This window comes from Cetorhinus maximus, chromosome 15, assembly GCF_964194155.1.
Source record: "Cetorhinus maximus chromosome 15, sCetMax3.hap1.1, whole genome shotgun sequence".
In the NCBI taxonomy this organism is placed as follows: domain Eukaryota; kingdom Metazoa; phylum Chordata; class Chondrichthyes; order Lamniformes; family Cetorhinidae; genus Cetorhinus; species Cetorhinus maximus.
In genome coordinates this window covers 24,397,518-24,411,617 of record NC_135893.1, presented here as the reverse complement: position 1 = coordinate 24,411,617, position 14,100 = coordinate 24,397,518, and the positions used below count along the sequence as shown (strand labels likewise).

At 39.5% G+C, this 14,100-nt stretch overlaps 1 protein-coding gene across 2 annotated transcripts in view; it reads right to left on the bottom strand.

The window, feature by feature from the left end:
• foxj3 (forkhead box J3) overlaps window positions 1–14,100 on the bottom strand; it is a 126,900-nt gene that overhangs the window by 99,465 nt on the left and 13,335 nt on the right. The window lies entirely within an intron of this gene.

Sequence of the window (14,100 nt, the reverse complement as noted above, 5' to 3'; positions counted from 1 at the left end):
TTAAATACAATTGTCTTCATTTTAACCACTCCCTATAGTAAAGCATTCTACATTCTGACAATCTTCAGTAAAGAAACTTCTCCAAACCTCTTGCCTTATTCAGTGACAATTTTAAATTGATGATTCCTCGTTAGATTCCCCAAAATGAAATAGTCTTCCCCTGTTCATCAAAATCCTAATTTTAAAAAAAAATCTGTAACAAATCTTTTCTTAGCCTTCTTCCTATGTAAACTGTCCTAGTATCTTATTCCTCATATCTATGGTTTCCTAATTCTAGCATCATCCTGGTGAGCCCACGTTATATGATCATTGTGGCTTTTAAGTCCTTTCTCTAATCAGGCACCCAAAACTAGTGTCCGAGCTGGCCTAATCAATGCTTGTGTAAATGCATTATCACTTTGCTTATAAAATCTAAAACACTACTGACCCTTCTTTGGCTTTATCTACCTGCACTTGCACTTCAGGGAATTATAGATTTGAAACCCTGAAATTATTTAATCATTCGTACCCTTCAGCATCTTATCATTAAGTATATAAACCCAGTTGTGTTTTTCCTCCAAAAATCTATTACCTTGTACTTATCTACGTCAAGTTGAATCTGGCACTTATCCGCCCCTTTACTTTTTCTAAACTGGAGTTCATCCAAAACTATTCGCACCAAGTTCCATTCACCAATCACCCCTGTGCTGGTTTCCCTACATTGGAATCAGTCTAGCAATGCCTCAATTTTTAAGTGATTTCCTTGTTTTCAAATTCCTCAGTCTCACTCCTCCCCATCTCCATAACCTCCTGAAGCCCTACAACCCTCCACCAATTCTGGCCTTTTGAACATCTCCAATTTTAATCCTTCCAACACTGGCACCTTTGCTTTCAGTTGCCTAGGTCCTAATGCTCGGAGTTACCTCTCTAAATCTCACCACTTCTTCCTCCATTTCAAGGCACTCCTTAAACCTGCCTCTTTAACCAAACTTCTGATCATCACCCCCAATATCTCATGTGGCTCAATGTCAAAATTTTGTTTTATAAAATTCTTGTGAAGTGCCTCGTGACATTTTCCTACATCAAACACGTTACATAAATGCAAGTTTCTGTCAATTTCCTTTTCAGTGTTTGCCAGATCCTCAGTACACTGAAAATGTGTTCCTTATATATAAGTTCAAGTCATCAATAGGTACCAAGAACAAGAGTGTACACTGACTGCAAGAGGTGTACCCCACAGTGGTCAATGTTTTCCCAATCTTAAGAGACACACATTTACCCTCAATCTTTATTCCATCTCTCAATCAACATCCTATCCATGGAGGTTACATTTCTTCTTATATCATATCTCTGAATTTTTCTAATAGGTTTCTTAGGAGATATCTAATAAAACACATTCTCTAAATTTAAAAGACACCATATGTACTCTATTCATTTTTGTATTCATCCATGGAGGCACCACGGCCTTGACTAAGCTTGTCCTCACTCAACCTGCATACATATTCATTTAGAAGTCATTGGATATCAGTGTTTCTGATCAATTTTCCTCCCAATTTGCCCTGGGACTAAAGCCAACTGCACTTCTGGCAGTATCCTAAGTTAAACAAGTACTTACCATTGCTGATACTAATTTTTCCTTATTCAAATTATTACCTTTGTAAATGTCACAGATCTTCTGTTGTGCAGGATTGATGCTGAACTAAGGACGTTTACTGGGAATCAAAAATGTGTGGGCTTTTACGTGGCAGGAAGCTTTTTTTAAATTTGAAAAATAGTACTTTTACTGGGTTAAGATAGTCTATCTATAGTATAATGATAGACTGTTTCAGAACATGCAAAGCCTTTTATTGATGCTTACTGCTTTCCAGAGTATTATGTAAAGACTATTGCATGCGTATATCTTGACACTGTAATTGAGAGTGATAATGATTTTTGCCGCATTGAAATTTAAATGCCAGCAAAAAAAACATTTCAAAAGTTTTAATTTTAAAGACGTTTAACCCTGAAAATAATTATTTACCTGCCAATTATTATTCATATCATTTTAAAAAGTAGCCATAGTTCCCATTTCTGATCTGTTTCCAGTGACAACTTCTGGAAAATGTGCTTGTGTGGACAGCACCAAACTGCAATGCCTCTGCAATCTGGTCTTAAAGATGAAGAATGGCAATTTGGTCAAAACACCAGAGGGCTTCCACTCTTCATGAAATGGTATCCCTGAAAGAGTTGATGCCTTCAGGACAGGATAGTTACAATTAACTTAGAGACTGCTGCAGATCCACCATGTATTTATTCAGTGACTCAACTGTTTTTCGTGTCATGCGAGATTCGAGGCTCATTGCTATTTTCTAACTTTGTAGAGAATCTAAAATCAAAACCTACAAAAACTAATCATGCCCTTAAAGAACTCACCATAAGCAACAAAAAAAATCCTAATGCCTACCAACTAAGACCAAATAAAATTTTCATTTTGGCTAAAATTCAGTTCTTCATAAAAATAAAGAACTGATATTGCACAACCCTCCCGTTCTGTACATTTCTATTAGTGGCATTGAACTATATCCAGATACTCCATAAGGAAAACCATATAGGGTGGAGGCGGTGGTGACACATCTGGCCTAATTTGAATTTGCTCCACTCGAAACTTCAAAAGTGGAGACACTGGAAACTGGGGCAGGCTTGGCAGCACATTTATTCTCATGAGACAAAACTCAAAGATATTTGAAGAACCATCAGCCTCCAGGCTCCCACTCCCCACCCACCATGTTAAACCTTAACACCACACAGCCCTCAAAATCTCAGGATAATTGCCCTTTTTTAAAAAAAACCCTCTTCTCTGAAATCACAATGCCTTTGATTTCAACCCTGCCGTCTCTAAGGTTCAGACATTTTAAAATTATAGAAAGCCCAAGTGTACTTAACTTCAAGGTCATTTCAGAGTGCAAAGCAGCCTTAAGTTCAGAAAATTTTAGAAAATGAGAAGAGACACCAGGTCCACAATGTGAGCCACTGCATAACTAGTAATTATGAATACAATATACAGTCACTAGAGCCATCTGTGTTTTGTTTCAAATATTCTTCCAGTTTTAAAAAGTACACCCCCCACCACCAACCCCCAGCCAACCCCACCGCTGTGATAGAGCACAGAAACAGGCGGCATCTTGAGATGCAGCATTAAAAAGAAAAACACATTTGGTAAATAAACATTTGTTAACTTTGCTCAGCTGTTGGCAGTCTGAGTCAAAAGGTTGTTTGCCATGAGCATATAATTTAGGGTGCCACTTAGCCCTCAGATGAGATTTTAAATCAAGGCCCCAAATGCCTTTTCAGATGGGCATTAACAATGCCACAGCATTATTTAAACAGCAGAGTTCTCTTGGTGACCCGGCTAACATTGTTCCTTCAACCAACACCAAAAAGAGGCTACATTTGCCTATGTAACAATAACTGCTCATTAACAACTGCTGGTGCTGTTGAGAGGTTTAAACTAGATTGAGGTGTCAGCTGTGGCTCAGTCCATAGCACCCTCGTCTTTGAATCAGAGGGTTGTGGGTTCATGTCCCACTCCTGGAAACCAAGAACTGTGATTGTACTTGAAAGAGTTGCAATCTGTGACTGTTGATAACTCGAAAGAGTTTAAACTAGATTGAGGTGTCAGCTGTGGCTCAGTTCATAGCACCCTCGCCTTTGAATCAGAAGGTTGTGGGTTCATGTCCCACTCCCGGAAACCAAGAACTGTGATTATACTTGAAAGAGTTGCAATCTGTGACTGTTGATAACTCGAAAGAGTTTAAACTAGATTGACAGGGGGATGGGAACCCAAGACGGAGCTCAGATTAGAAGCAAAACTGGTAACAGGAATCAGAAAAGTACTAAGAGAAATTAGAAGGCAGACAAAGCAAAGGCAAGCATCAAATAGGATCAAAATGTGGAATAATGTTAAAAAGACAAAATTAAGGGCACTCTATCCGAACGCGCACAGCATTCACAAAAGGTAGATGACTTGAAGGCGTAAATAGGTATGATTTAATTGCCATTAGAGACTTGGTTACAGGGTGACCAAGACTAGGAACTGAGTATTCAAGGATATTCGTCATTTAAGAATGATAGGCAAAAAGGAAAAGGAGGTACTGCAGCGCTGTTAGTAAGGAACAAGATCAGTACATTAGTGATAGAGGATCTTAGATTGAAGTATCAAGATGTATAAACAATTTGGGTGGAGCGAAGAAACAGCAAGGGGCAGCAAACATTTGCAGAACACCTGCGGTCTGTCCGCAAGAAAGACCCAAACCTCCCTGTCGCTTGCCATTTTAACACTCCACCCTGCTCTCTTGCCCACATGTCTGTCCTTGGCTTGCTGCATTGTTCCAGTGAAGCCCAACGCAAACTGGAGGAACAGCACCTCATCTTCCGACTAGGCATTTTACAGCCTTCCGGGCTGAATATTGAATTCAACAACTTTAGATCTTAAACTCCCCCTCCCCCCATCCCCACCCCATTTCTTCCCCCTCCTTTTTGTTTTTTTTCAATAATTTATATAGATTCTTCTTTTCCCACATATTTCCATTATTTTTAAATCTAAAACTAAAACTTTGTTAGTCTTTCCATCCCACCCTCACTAGAGCTGTACCTTGAGTGTCCTGTCTTCCATTCTTAATTAGCACTTTTCTTAGACAAATATCACCACCTTCAACACCTCTTTGATACTTTTGTCTGTGACATCTTTTGATTATCTGCTCCTATCACTGCTTGCTTGTCCCCACAACCACCCCACCCTCAACTTCTCTCTCCCCCCACCCCCCACCTTAAACCAGCTTATATTTCACCTCTCTCCTAACTATACTTCAGTTCTGTTGAAGGGTCACGTGGACCCGAAACGTCAGCTCTTTTCCAGGTAATTCTGTTTTTGTTTTGGATTTCCAGCATCCGCAGTAGCTTTTTGTTTTTAAACATTGGTGGGAGTTGGTTACAGGCCAAACTGTAGTGGTAATGTTGGGCATGGTGTAAATCAGGAAATTTGAGCTGCATGTAACATGTGCAATATAGTAATGATGAGCGACTTCAATTTCCATACAGACAGGGTAAACATAATTAGCACTAACGTTGTGGAGGATGAATTCCTGGAGTGTGTATTAGATGGGTTTCTGGAGAAGAACTAACTAGGGATCGGGCTATTTTGCATTCAGTATTATGCAATGACAAAGGGCTAATTAATAAACTTGCCTTAAGTGATACTTTAGGAAATAGTGACCATAATATAATAGAATTTTACATTAAGTTTGAAAATGATATAGTTAATTCTGAAACTAGGATCTTAAATCTGAACAAAGGAAACTATGACAGTATGAGGGGCAAGTTGGATTTGGAAAATACATTACAAGATTTGACGATAGTAATTAAAGGAGTATTACATGGCCTGCAACAATATATTTTCCTCTAAGACACAAAAACCCAACAGAAAGGTGAATCAACAGTGGCTGACAAAAGGAGTTAAAGATTACATTAGATCAAAGGAAGTGGCTTATAAGGTTGCCAGAAAAAGTGACAAGCCCGAGAACTGGGAGCAATTTAGAATCCAGCAAAGGAGGACCAAGAAGCTGAGAAAGAAAGGGAGAAGACAATATGTATGCCAGCTAGTGAAAAACATAAAGGCAGACTGTAAAAGCTTCTTTTGGTATGTGAAAAGGAAAAGATTAGCAAGGACAAATGTGGGTCCATATCAGGAAGAGTCAGGATAATTTATAATGGAGAATAGGGAAGTGGAAATGAGAGGGAAATGGTGGAGAACTTTGTGTCTGTCTTCACGGAGGAAAATAGAGAAAATCACCCAAAAATACTAAGGAATCAAGGGACTGATGAGGAACTGAAATGAATTAGTATTAATAAAGAGGTAGTACTCAAAAAATTAATTGGATTGAAGGTTGATAAATCCCAGGACCAGATGAGCTACATCTCAGAGTGACGAAGGCTATAGAGAGGGAGGATGTATTGGTGTTATCTTTTAAAATTCTATAGATTCTGAAAAGGTTCCTGCAGACTAGAAAGTAGCAAATGTAACCCCAAGGGAGGGAGAGAGGAAATTGAGAACTAAAGACCTGTTAGTTTGACGTCAGTAGTAGGGAAAATGTTAGAATCTACTATAAAGGATGTGATAACTAGACACTTAGAAAATAATGATATGACTAGGCAGATTCAATATGGATTTATGAAAGCGAAATCATATTTGACAAATGTGTTGGCAAGTTTTTTGAGATGTTACTTTAGCATAGATAAAAGAGAACCAATGGATGTGGTGCATTAGGATTTTCAGAAGGGTTTTGATAAGGTCCCACACAGGAGGTTAGTAAACAAAATTAGAGCACATAGGATTGGGGGTATATACTGTATGGATTGAGAATTGGTTAACAGACAGAAAAGAGTAGGAATAAACAGGTCATTCTCAGGATGGCAGGCTGTTAGTAGTGGGGTACTCTAAGGATCAGTGCTGGGGCCACAGCTGTTCACAATCTACATAAATGATTTTAATATGGGCAACAAATGTAATATTTCCAAATTTGATTATGCAAAACTAGGTGGGAATGTAAGTTGTGAGGAGGATACAAGGAGGCTTCAAGGGGACTTGGACAGGTTAAGTGAATGAGCAAGAACATGGTAGATAGAATATAATGTGAATAAGTGTGAAGATATCCACTTTGGTAGAAAAAACGGAAAGGCAGAGTATTTCTTAAGTGGTGAGAAGTTGGAAAGTGTTGATGTCCAAAGGGACCTGGATGTCCTTGTTCATGAATCACTAAAGGCTAGCATGCAGGTGCAGCAAGCAATTGTTGGCCTTCATCGCAAGCAGTTTTGGAGTACAGGAGTAAAGATATCTTGCTGCAATTGTATAGAGCCTTGGTGAGACCGCAACTTGAGCATTGTGTTTTCAGTTTTAGTCTCTTTATCTAAGGATGGATAAACTTGCCATAGAGGGAATGCAACAAAGGGTCATTAGACTAATCTCTGGGACAATGGGATTGTCTGATGAAAACAAATTGAGCAAACTGGGCCTGTATTCTCCACAGTTTTGAAAAATGAGAGGCGATCTCATTGAAGCTTAAAATTCTTACAGGGCATGACAGGGTAGGTACAGATAGGATGTTTCCGCGGCTGGCGAGTCTAGAGCTAGGGGACACAGTATCAGAATTAAGGAGTGGGTCATTTAAGACTGAGATGAGGAAGAATTTCTTCACTGAGAGGGTGGTGAATCTTTGAAATTCTCTACCCTAGAGAACTGTGAAAGCCTAATCACTGAGCACATTCAAGACAGTAATCGATAAGTTTCTGGATACTAAAGAAATCAAGGGATATGGAGATAGCACAGGAAAGTGGCGTTGAGGTAGATGATCAACCATGATCTAACTGAATGGCACATTAGGCTCGAAGGGGCAAATGGCCTACTCCTGTTCCTATGTTACAATAATTCACAGGCTGTGAAGCAATTCAGGATGTCCCAAAGACAAAGGAATAGGAGCAGCCCATTCAGCCCCTCAAGATTGTTGTGCCTTTCAATTGGATCATAGTTGATAGGCACTTCAACTTCTTTTACCTTGCTTCATATCTAATAAAACTTATGTTGATCTTGGTTGCAAATTTCAAGTGGCCCAACATCCAGAGTCTTTGCAGATGGGGCAGGGATACCAGATTTCCTGACTTCACTCCTGAACGATCTTGCTTGAATTTAAAGATTATGCACTCTTGTTCTCAATTCTCCCAGCAGAGTAAAGAGCTTCTCAGTATCTATTCTCTCATAGCCTTGATTAGATCACCCTTCAACCTTCTCAACGTAAGGGATTACAAGATAAGTTTATGCAACCTGTCAGCGTAATTTAGTTTTTTAAGCCTCGGTATCATTCTGGGAACTTCCCCACCCCAATCCACCATCCAAGGACAATATATCCTTTGTGAATGCAGTGCTCAGAAGTGAAAGCAATACTTCAGATGGGGTACTGACTATGGGCTGTACAACTGAAACCTAACTTCTTCCCCTTTGTATTTTAACCTTCATGAGATAAAGATATGATAAAGCACTAAATAAATGCAAGTTTTTTGTTATGAAATTCTGAAGCAGGCAGGATAAAATACTTAGCTGGGCAACCATAGACATATCACAATTAAATTAAATCTTGAGATTGTTTAACATAATTTTTAAACATAAAATGAACCAGTGCTGCCAAGTGTCACTCCCATTCATATCCCTCTGCCCCGAAATAAAAGCAGCACTTTAAAACAGGTGGTTTAGAATCTTTAACACTATCGTTGAATGGTCATAGCCTTTTGCTCGTATTCTGCATTAGCTTTTTTCGGTCAGGTACTGGTTCAGAGTGCAATATTTTCCCATTTACCACATCAGCTAGCATTTTAAAGTCAAATTTTTGCCATGTTTTTCCCTCTGTTGGGCATGGTTTCATAGACAGTAGCCACCCTCTAATACTTTGTCCTCCTGGCAATATTCATGTGCAATCCTTAACAGAGAAAGTCAGCAGAAAATACAACTATTGGAGAGAAAGTGCAAACAGATGAGTTTGATCTGCTTCTCACCCAACACCCACATGTATGACCAATAAGAAGCACTGAACAATCACAAGTGAAAACATTGATAAATGGCCGAACATGAGTTCCACTGGCTTGCAGCTTAGGATATTAGTAGAACTAAGCAATATAAACACACAAAAAAGGTTCTGTAACAAATCTTACAAGGCCTCAATGTATTCATTACTAAGCTATAATCCTTCAACTATCCATCACTGACCAATTGTGACAGATATCTTGCATATTACACAGCTGTCTTGGGACATTTTTAGCCATGTACATGATTGAAAATAAAACAAGCTGGCTTGTATTCTGGTTTATTTCTAAGATATAAAAATAAACAGTAACCTTTGAATTCTATATATAAACATAAAGCAGATCTAATAATGGCTCAACAAGTTTATGTAGTGAGTACCTGAGTGATAGAACAGGCTGGCCTCAAGATCGGAACACTCATCTGTACTTCGTTTACTAAAATCAGTGATAGGAAGCAATACAAATGGCCTCACCGCACCAGAGGGGGGGAGGAAGGGAGAAATTGCCAATTTCCTACTGCTTACTACATGTCGGATATCAGGTAAGCAAAATGTCAGGTTCAGCTTTGAAGCCCATCAACAATCAAACAACCCATCAACATTCAGTCTTAAGGAAAAACAAAAATACGTGGAAAAACTTAAGGCTCACACACAATTAATGTTTATTTTGGTGAAATACCAGAGTAGTTAATGCCTTGGAAACAGCCTCCAGAGAATCAGCACCTTCAGAAGAGGGAGATAATACTGAAAAAAACAGAATTCTGAATAACATGGCACTACAACTATGGCTGCTCATGCAACAACAGCAGCAGCCATCAAGTTAATTTGCTGGTAATGTGGGTGCATGTAAGAATGCACACAAAGGAGTCATGGTGAATAATAATTGAAATCATATTCATGTGGGAATTAGTGTGTGGAATTAGATTCATATAGAACGAGACACAAAACACATAGGCTGCCCGAGAATAGGAGCTGCAGTAACAAATTTCTATGGAAGACCATAAATCTATCTTGCTGGAAATTAAAGGCCATTGTACAGCTTTCCAGACAGAAGTCTTTTTTTAAAAACTGTGGCCAACTACTATTAAGTCCAGGCTGATGCAGACACTAAGCATTAATACAAGTTTCTTATCAACAAGTAAGAAGTTCAAGCGTGGGCATGAAGTTCACACCAAAACTGTTATATGATGCATGCACTCACCCAAACCTCCCTTATAGCTAAACAAATGGTCTATGCTACTAAACAGACGGCCTGTGCACTATACAACACAGAAGTGCTTAATTTTCCATTGCCCAGACAGCATTCCCAGTTCAACATATTACGATTCCACTGCTTATGTAACTCCAGCATCAGTGCTCCCTGTAAAATTCTGTTGCTACGCGTGGCCAGTTTTTTCAATGTGCAGTGTTTAAAATTTTTGAGGCACACATGGTACTTGATATGATACAAGGCCTTCGTGGTACATGCCAGGTTGTTGTGCAGCCAGACGTGCATGCAGCTTAGCAGGATAATTGCCCATCAGGCTCTAATTTCAAACATAAATGTACAATCTTGCAACTCAATTTTTCCCTCTTACCAAAATAATTAGCCTAAACACTGCCAAAGCACAATTAGAAAACTTTTCATCTGGTGACATTATTGGATGTCTCCAATTGTCATGCATTTAGTAATACCAGAAGCCAACAGCTGTAAAAGGTGCTCAAATTGTAAAAAATGCTTGGATGCCCAGCAGAAATGGGACAGTGACCGGTTAGAAAGTTGAAGACTATGAATTAAGTTGAAAAATGAAGAATGTAGATAGAAACAATAAAACATTGCCAGTACAACATTAATCTCAACAGACAAGCAACATTCTACACTCACCCAGAGCTGCCCTAAGAAGGGCAATGCCAACCAGTTTCAGCAATATTTTTATAAACTTAAACTATTACAAATGGTCCTAAAATTATATATTTTGCTATTCAAGAGCATTTTAAAATTAAAGTGTTAGCTGTTAGGGGAATGTTCTTTTAAAATAAAGCTAGAGACCTAATTTTGTTCAGTTGAAGCTGGCACTGCCTCATTTATAAGAACAGATACCTTCTATTCTATTTAAGAGCAGAAAACATATCATAAAATCCATAAGGCATTGTTTAGCATACAGTGCACAGTTTCTCCCTGAGTGTGACTACCACTATTGTAAAAGCTATCCTACTTACCAAACATCAATAATCTGCAGGTATACCAGCAATGGTGGAAATTTGAAACGGTAGTATTTTTGTCTAGGTTCAGTAGCTTCTATTCAATCATTCTGTACAGGAATACATGTGGAGTCACCTGCACCCAGAGCAATGACGTGACCGTGGCATTGTCATCTCAAACTGATGGCCATCTTGCACCCTCTAAGTATTAATACTGGACCTGTCCCAGTTCAAGGTCAAATGGAACCACATTCAGGGTATTCATTTCTTTTAATACAAAAGAGTGAGCCGTGGGGAAAGCTAGGGTGGCACGAAAAAGAATTGTGGCTTCAACACAAAATCCTGTGGAAACATCGCAACACCAAGATAAGCAGAAGTGTATACACTAACTATCAGATCCCATGCATACATGATTTATGTTTTTGGAATATACTCAAGGGAACTTGCAGCTTCCACAGCAAAATAGACAAAAACAAGAAATGTAACAACTCAAAATATTAAAAGCACAAACCAATAATTCCAAAATTATAACAGAATTTGATTTGTTGAATCTCAAATTTTGGGTCTACATTAGGTATTTTCTAAAAATTCATCACAGGTCACTACCATGAGCATATCCATCTTGTATATTTTAATGCACACACTCCCTAGTATCTTATTAAATGTTAGCAATGGCCCTTGTTGTGTGTACTGGGCACCGGGACCTCACACACATGTCCTTCCCCTATTTTTCAGCAGGTAGATGAATGAACACTATAGTAAGATTAGGTAAAGCATGGACCGGGTAAATTGTTGACCAATGAACTGGTTTCTTTTACGGTGATTATTTGAAAGAATAGAATGCGGCTTTCACAGTGAAATTCTCCATCATACATTTATCAAAATAACAGACTAGAGCCCTTAGGACATCGGCACCCCATCCACCACGTTAAACATTCACTCCCTCCACCACTAGTACACAGTGGCTGCAGTGCGTACCATCTATAAGATGCACTGCAGCAATTCTCCAAGGCTCCTTCAACAGCACCTTCCATACTCATGACCTCTTCCACCTAGAAGGACAAGGGCAGATGCATGGGAACAGCACCGCCTGCAAGTTCTCCTCCAAGCCGCACACCATCCTGACTTGGAATTATATCGCAGTTCTTTCACTGTTGCTGGGTTAAAAATCTGGAACTCCCTTCCTAACAAGCACTGCAGGTGTACCTACATGATATAAACTGCAACGGTTCAAAAAGGTAGGTCACAGTTACCTTCTGAAAAGCAACCAGGGATAGTACAATTAGCTAAAAGCAAAATACCGCAGATGCTGGAAATCTAAAATAAAAACAGAAAATGCTGGAAAAACTCAGCAAGTCTGACAGCATCTGTGGAGAGAGAAACAGGGTTAATGTTGAGTCTGTACAACCCTTCTTCAGCATCCTGAAGTTGTGAAAGGTGCTATATACATGCAAGTCTCTCTTTTCTCAACAGCCCTGCATTAAGGAGAGAAAAGTTAGATGGCTGGAAGATGCCCCGATGAAAGACAGTATCAAGCTTGGTCTTGGTCCTTCCAAATGATAACTTGCCAACACTCATCACTGAAGCTTATACATGAAGAATGGCTACTTGGGGGCGTAATATTGGAAAACTGTCAGTGCCTGTGGAACTTTATGCTACAATGAATCAGTGCCTTTAGGAGATGGGGAGAAAAGTGAAAAAAAGTTTTAACATTTCCAGCAGCAATGGCGGAGTGAACACAACAACTCCAAGCTCCCCATTTATGAGGTTGAGTATGCTTTCAAAAGCAGATATCCAATATAGAACTGATGATTTGCTATGATGCAGTTTGCGCAAATTCTGTTCCCTTGAGTGTTAAATGGATAAAGTCACCATGCAATTGTTAGCCCACACTCCCTTTACATCAGTAAAGGCAATCCTGGTCACAATTTATCAAATTTTCCTAGTCAAACTTGTGGAAAGTTTCCAGCTTTTAAACTCCAACCTGGGCAGTTGTCATTGCCAATAGAGTGCAGCAATTTAGGAACTAATTTTCAGCTACAATGGCCTTTAGATTGAGAGAGAAAAAAAATTCATCACATCCAACAGAAGTACATTCTGAGAATGAAACAGTCCCACGTATATGGGTAACAGTGGTGTTGTATTTTGCATTTCAGTACATAAGTACCTGCAAGCTTTGAAATAATACAATGTGAACTACTTACATGCAAACATATGATTCATGCCCATTTAAGAGTGCGAGCTATGGGGCCCTACACTCACCGTATACCACCATGTCTGCCTCGAATACTTTTATTTACAACTCCCTCTTGAAATGCCATATTTTCATTCCACCAGCAGCCGGATTAGGCTAGGTGCATTGAGAACCTTCTTTGCTTTTTACTCCCAGATAAAGGTGCAGCCTCTTGCTGGAATGCAATTCCAGAGGAACCTACAGCTCTCCCCAGCCAATACCATATTGCCCATGCTCATGTGACAAGAGACAAGGCGGAACAAAAGGCTATTTAACCACAAAGGGCATTGCAGCCTAAACACCTCTCCTGGACATGTCCACACACACACACAGGTTTGAACAGAGGGTCATTGTATTTTACATATGGCAGGGGAACCAAACCTATTTTAGATAGGCTGAGAACATCTGAACTCAAACTACTGTTGCTCTAGCCAAGAGCCTTTGGTGAGTCGACTACCAGACAGAAATGTGCTAAGGATCAGAGTTCACTCTGTTGAGATATCCCTTTAAATAATCACATCTATATAAACATGACAAAAATGACTACTTACTATCCAGTGACTATTAAATTCCCCAGAATCACAGCAGTGAGTTCCTTCACAATTTTCAGAGCTTACCAAATTATCCAGTCATAAGTAAGAATGTCATTTATTGTCAATGCTTAAGGCACAAGGGCTTGCCTGTTCATGTCTGAAAACCACTGGGAGCCAATCTTTGCTAGGAAGAGTCACTGTTGGCTTGAGTGATGGTTGAGAAGTAGGTCACCCATCTATCTTGGATTAATAGCTTGCATGAAGATATCGTGGGGAGGGGGGGAAGGGAAGAGAAGGAAGGGTCGAATAAAAAGATCAACTTTTAAGAAATTTCCAAGCTCCCATAATGCCCAACAGGCTAAGGCAGTGAGTAGTTGAGCAGTACAAATTGGTAACAGAGTACCAGTTCTAGTCAATGCTGAGTTGACAGGCAACAGGTTGGGTGTCACTGGGGAAGTCACAATTGGCCCTGGTGCCCTGGAGGAAGTAGGGGAAATTAGCCAAAGTTTTTGCTCCAAAAAAGTAAAACAGTGACTCCACGCATCCCCCCCAACTTCGAATGTCAGGTGAG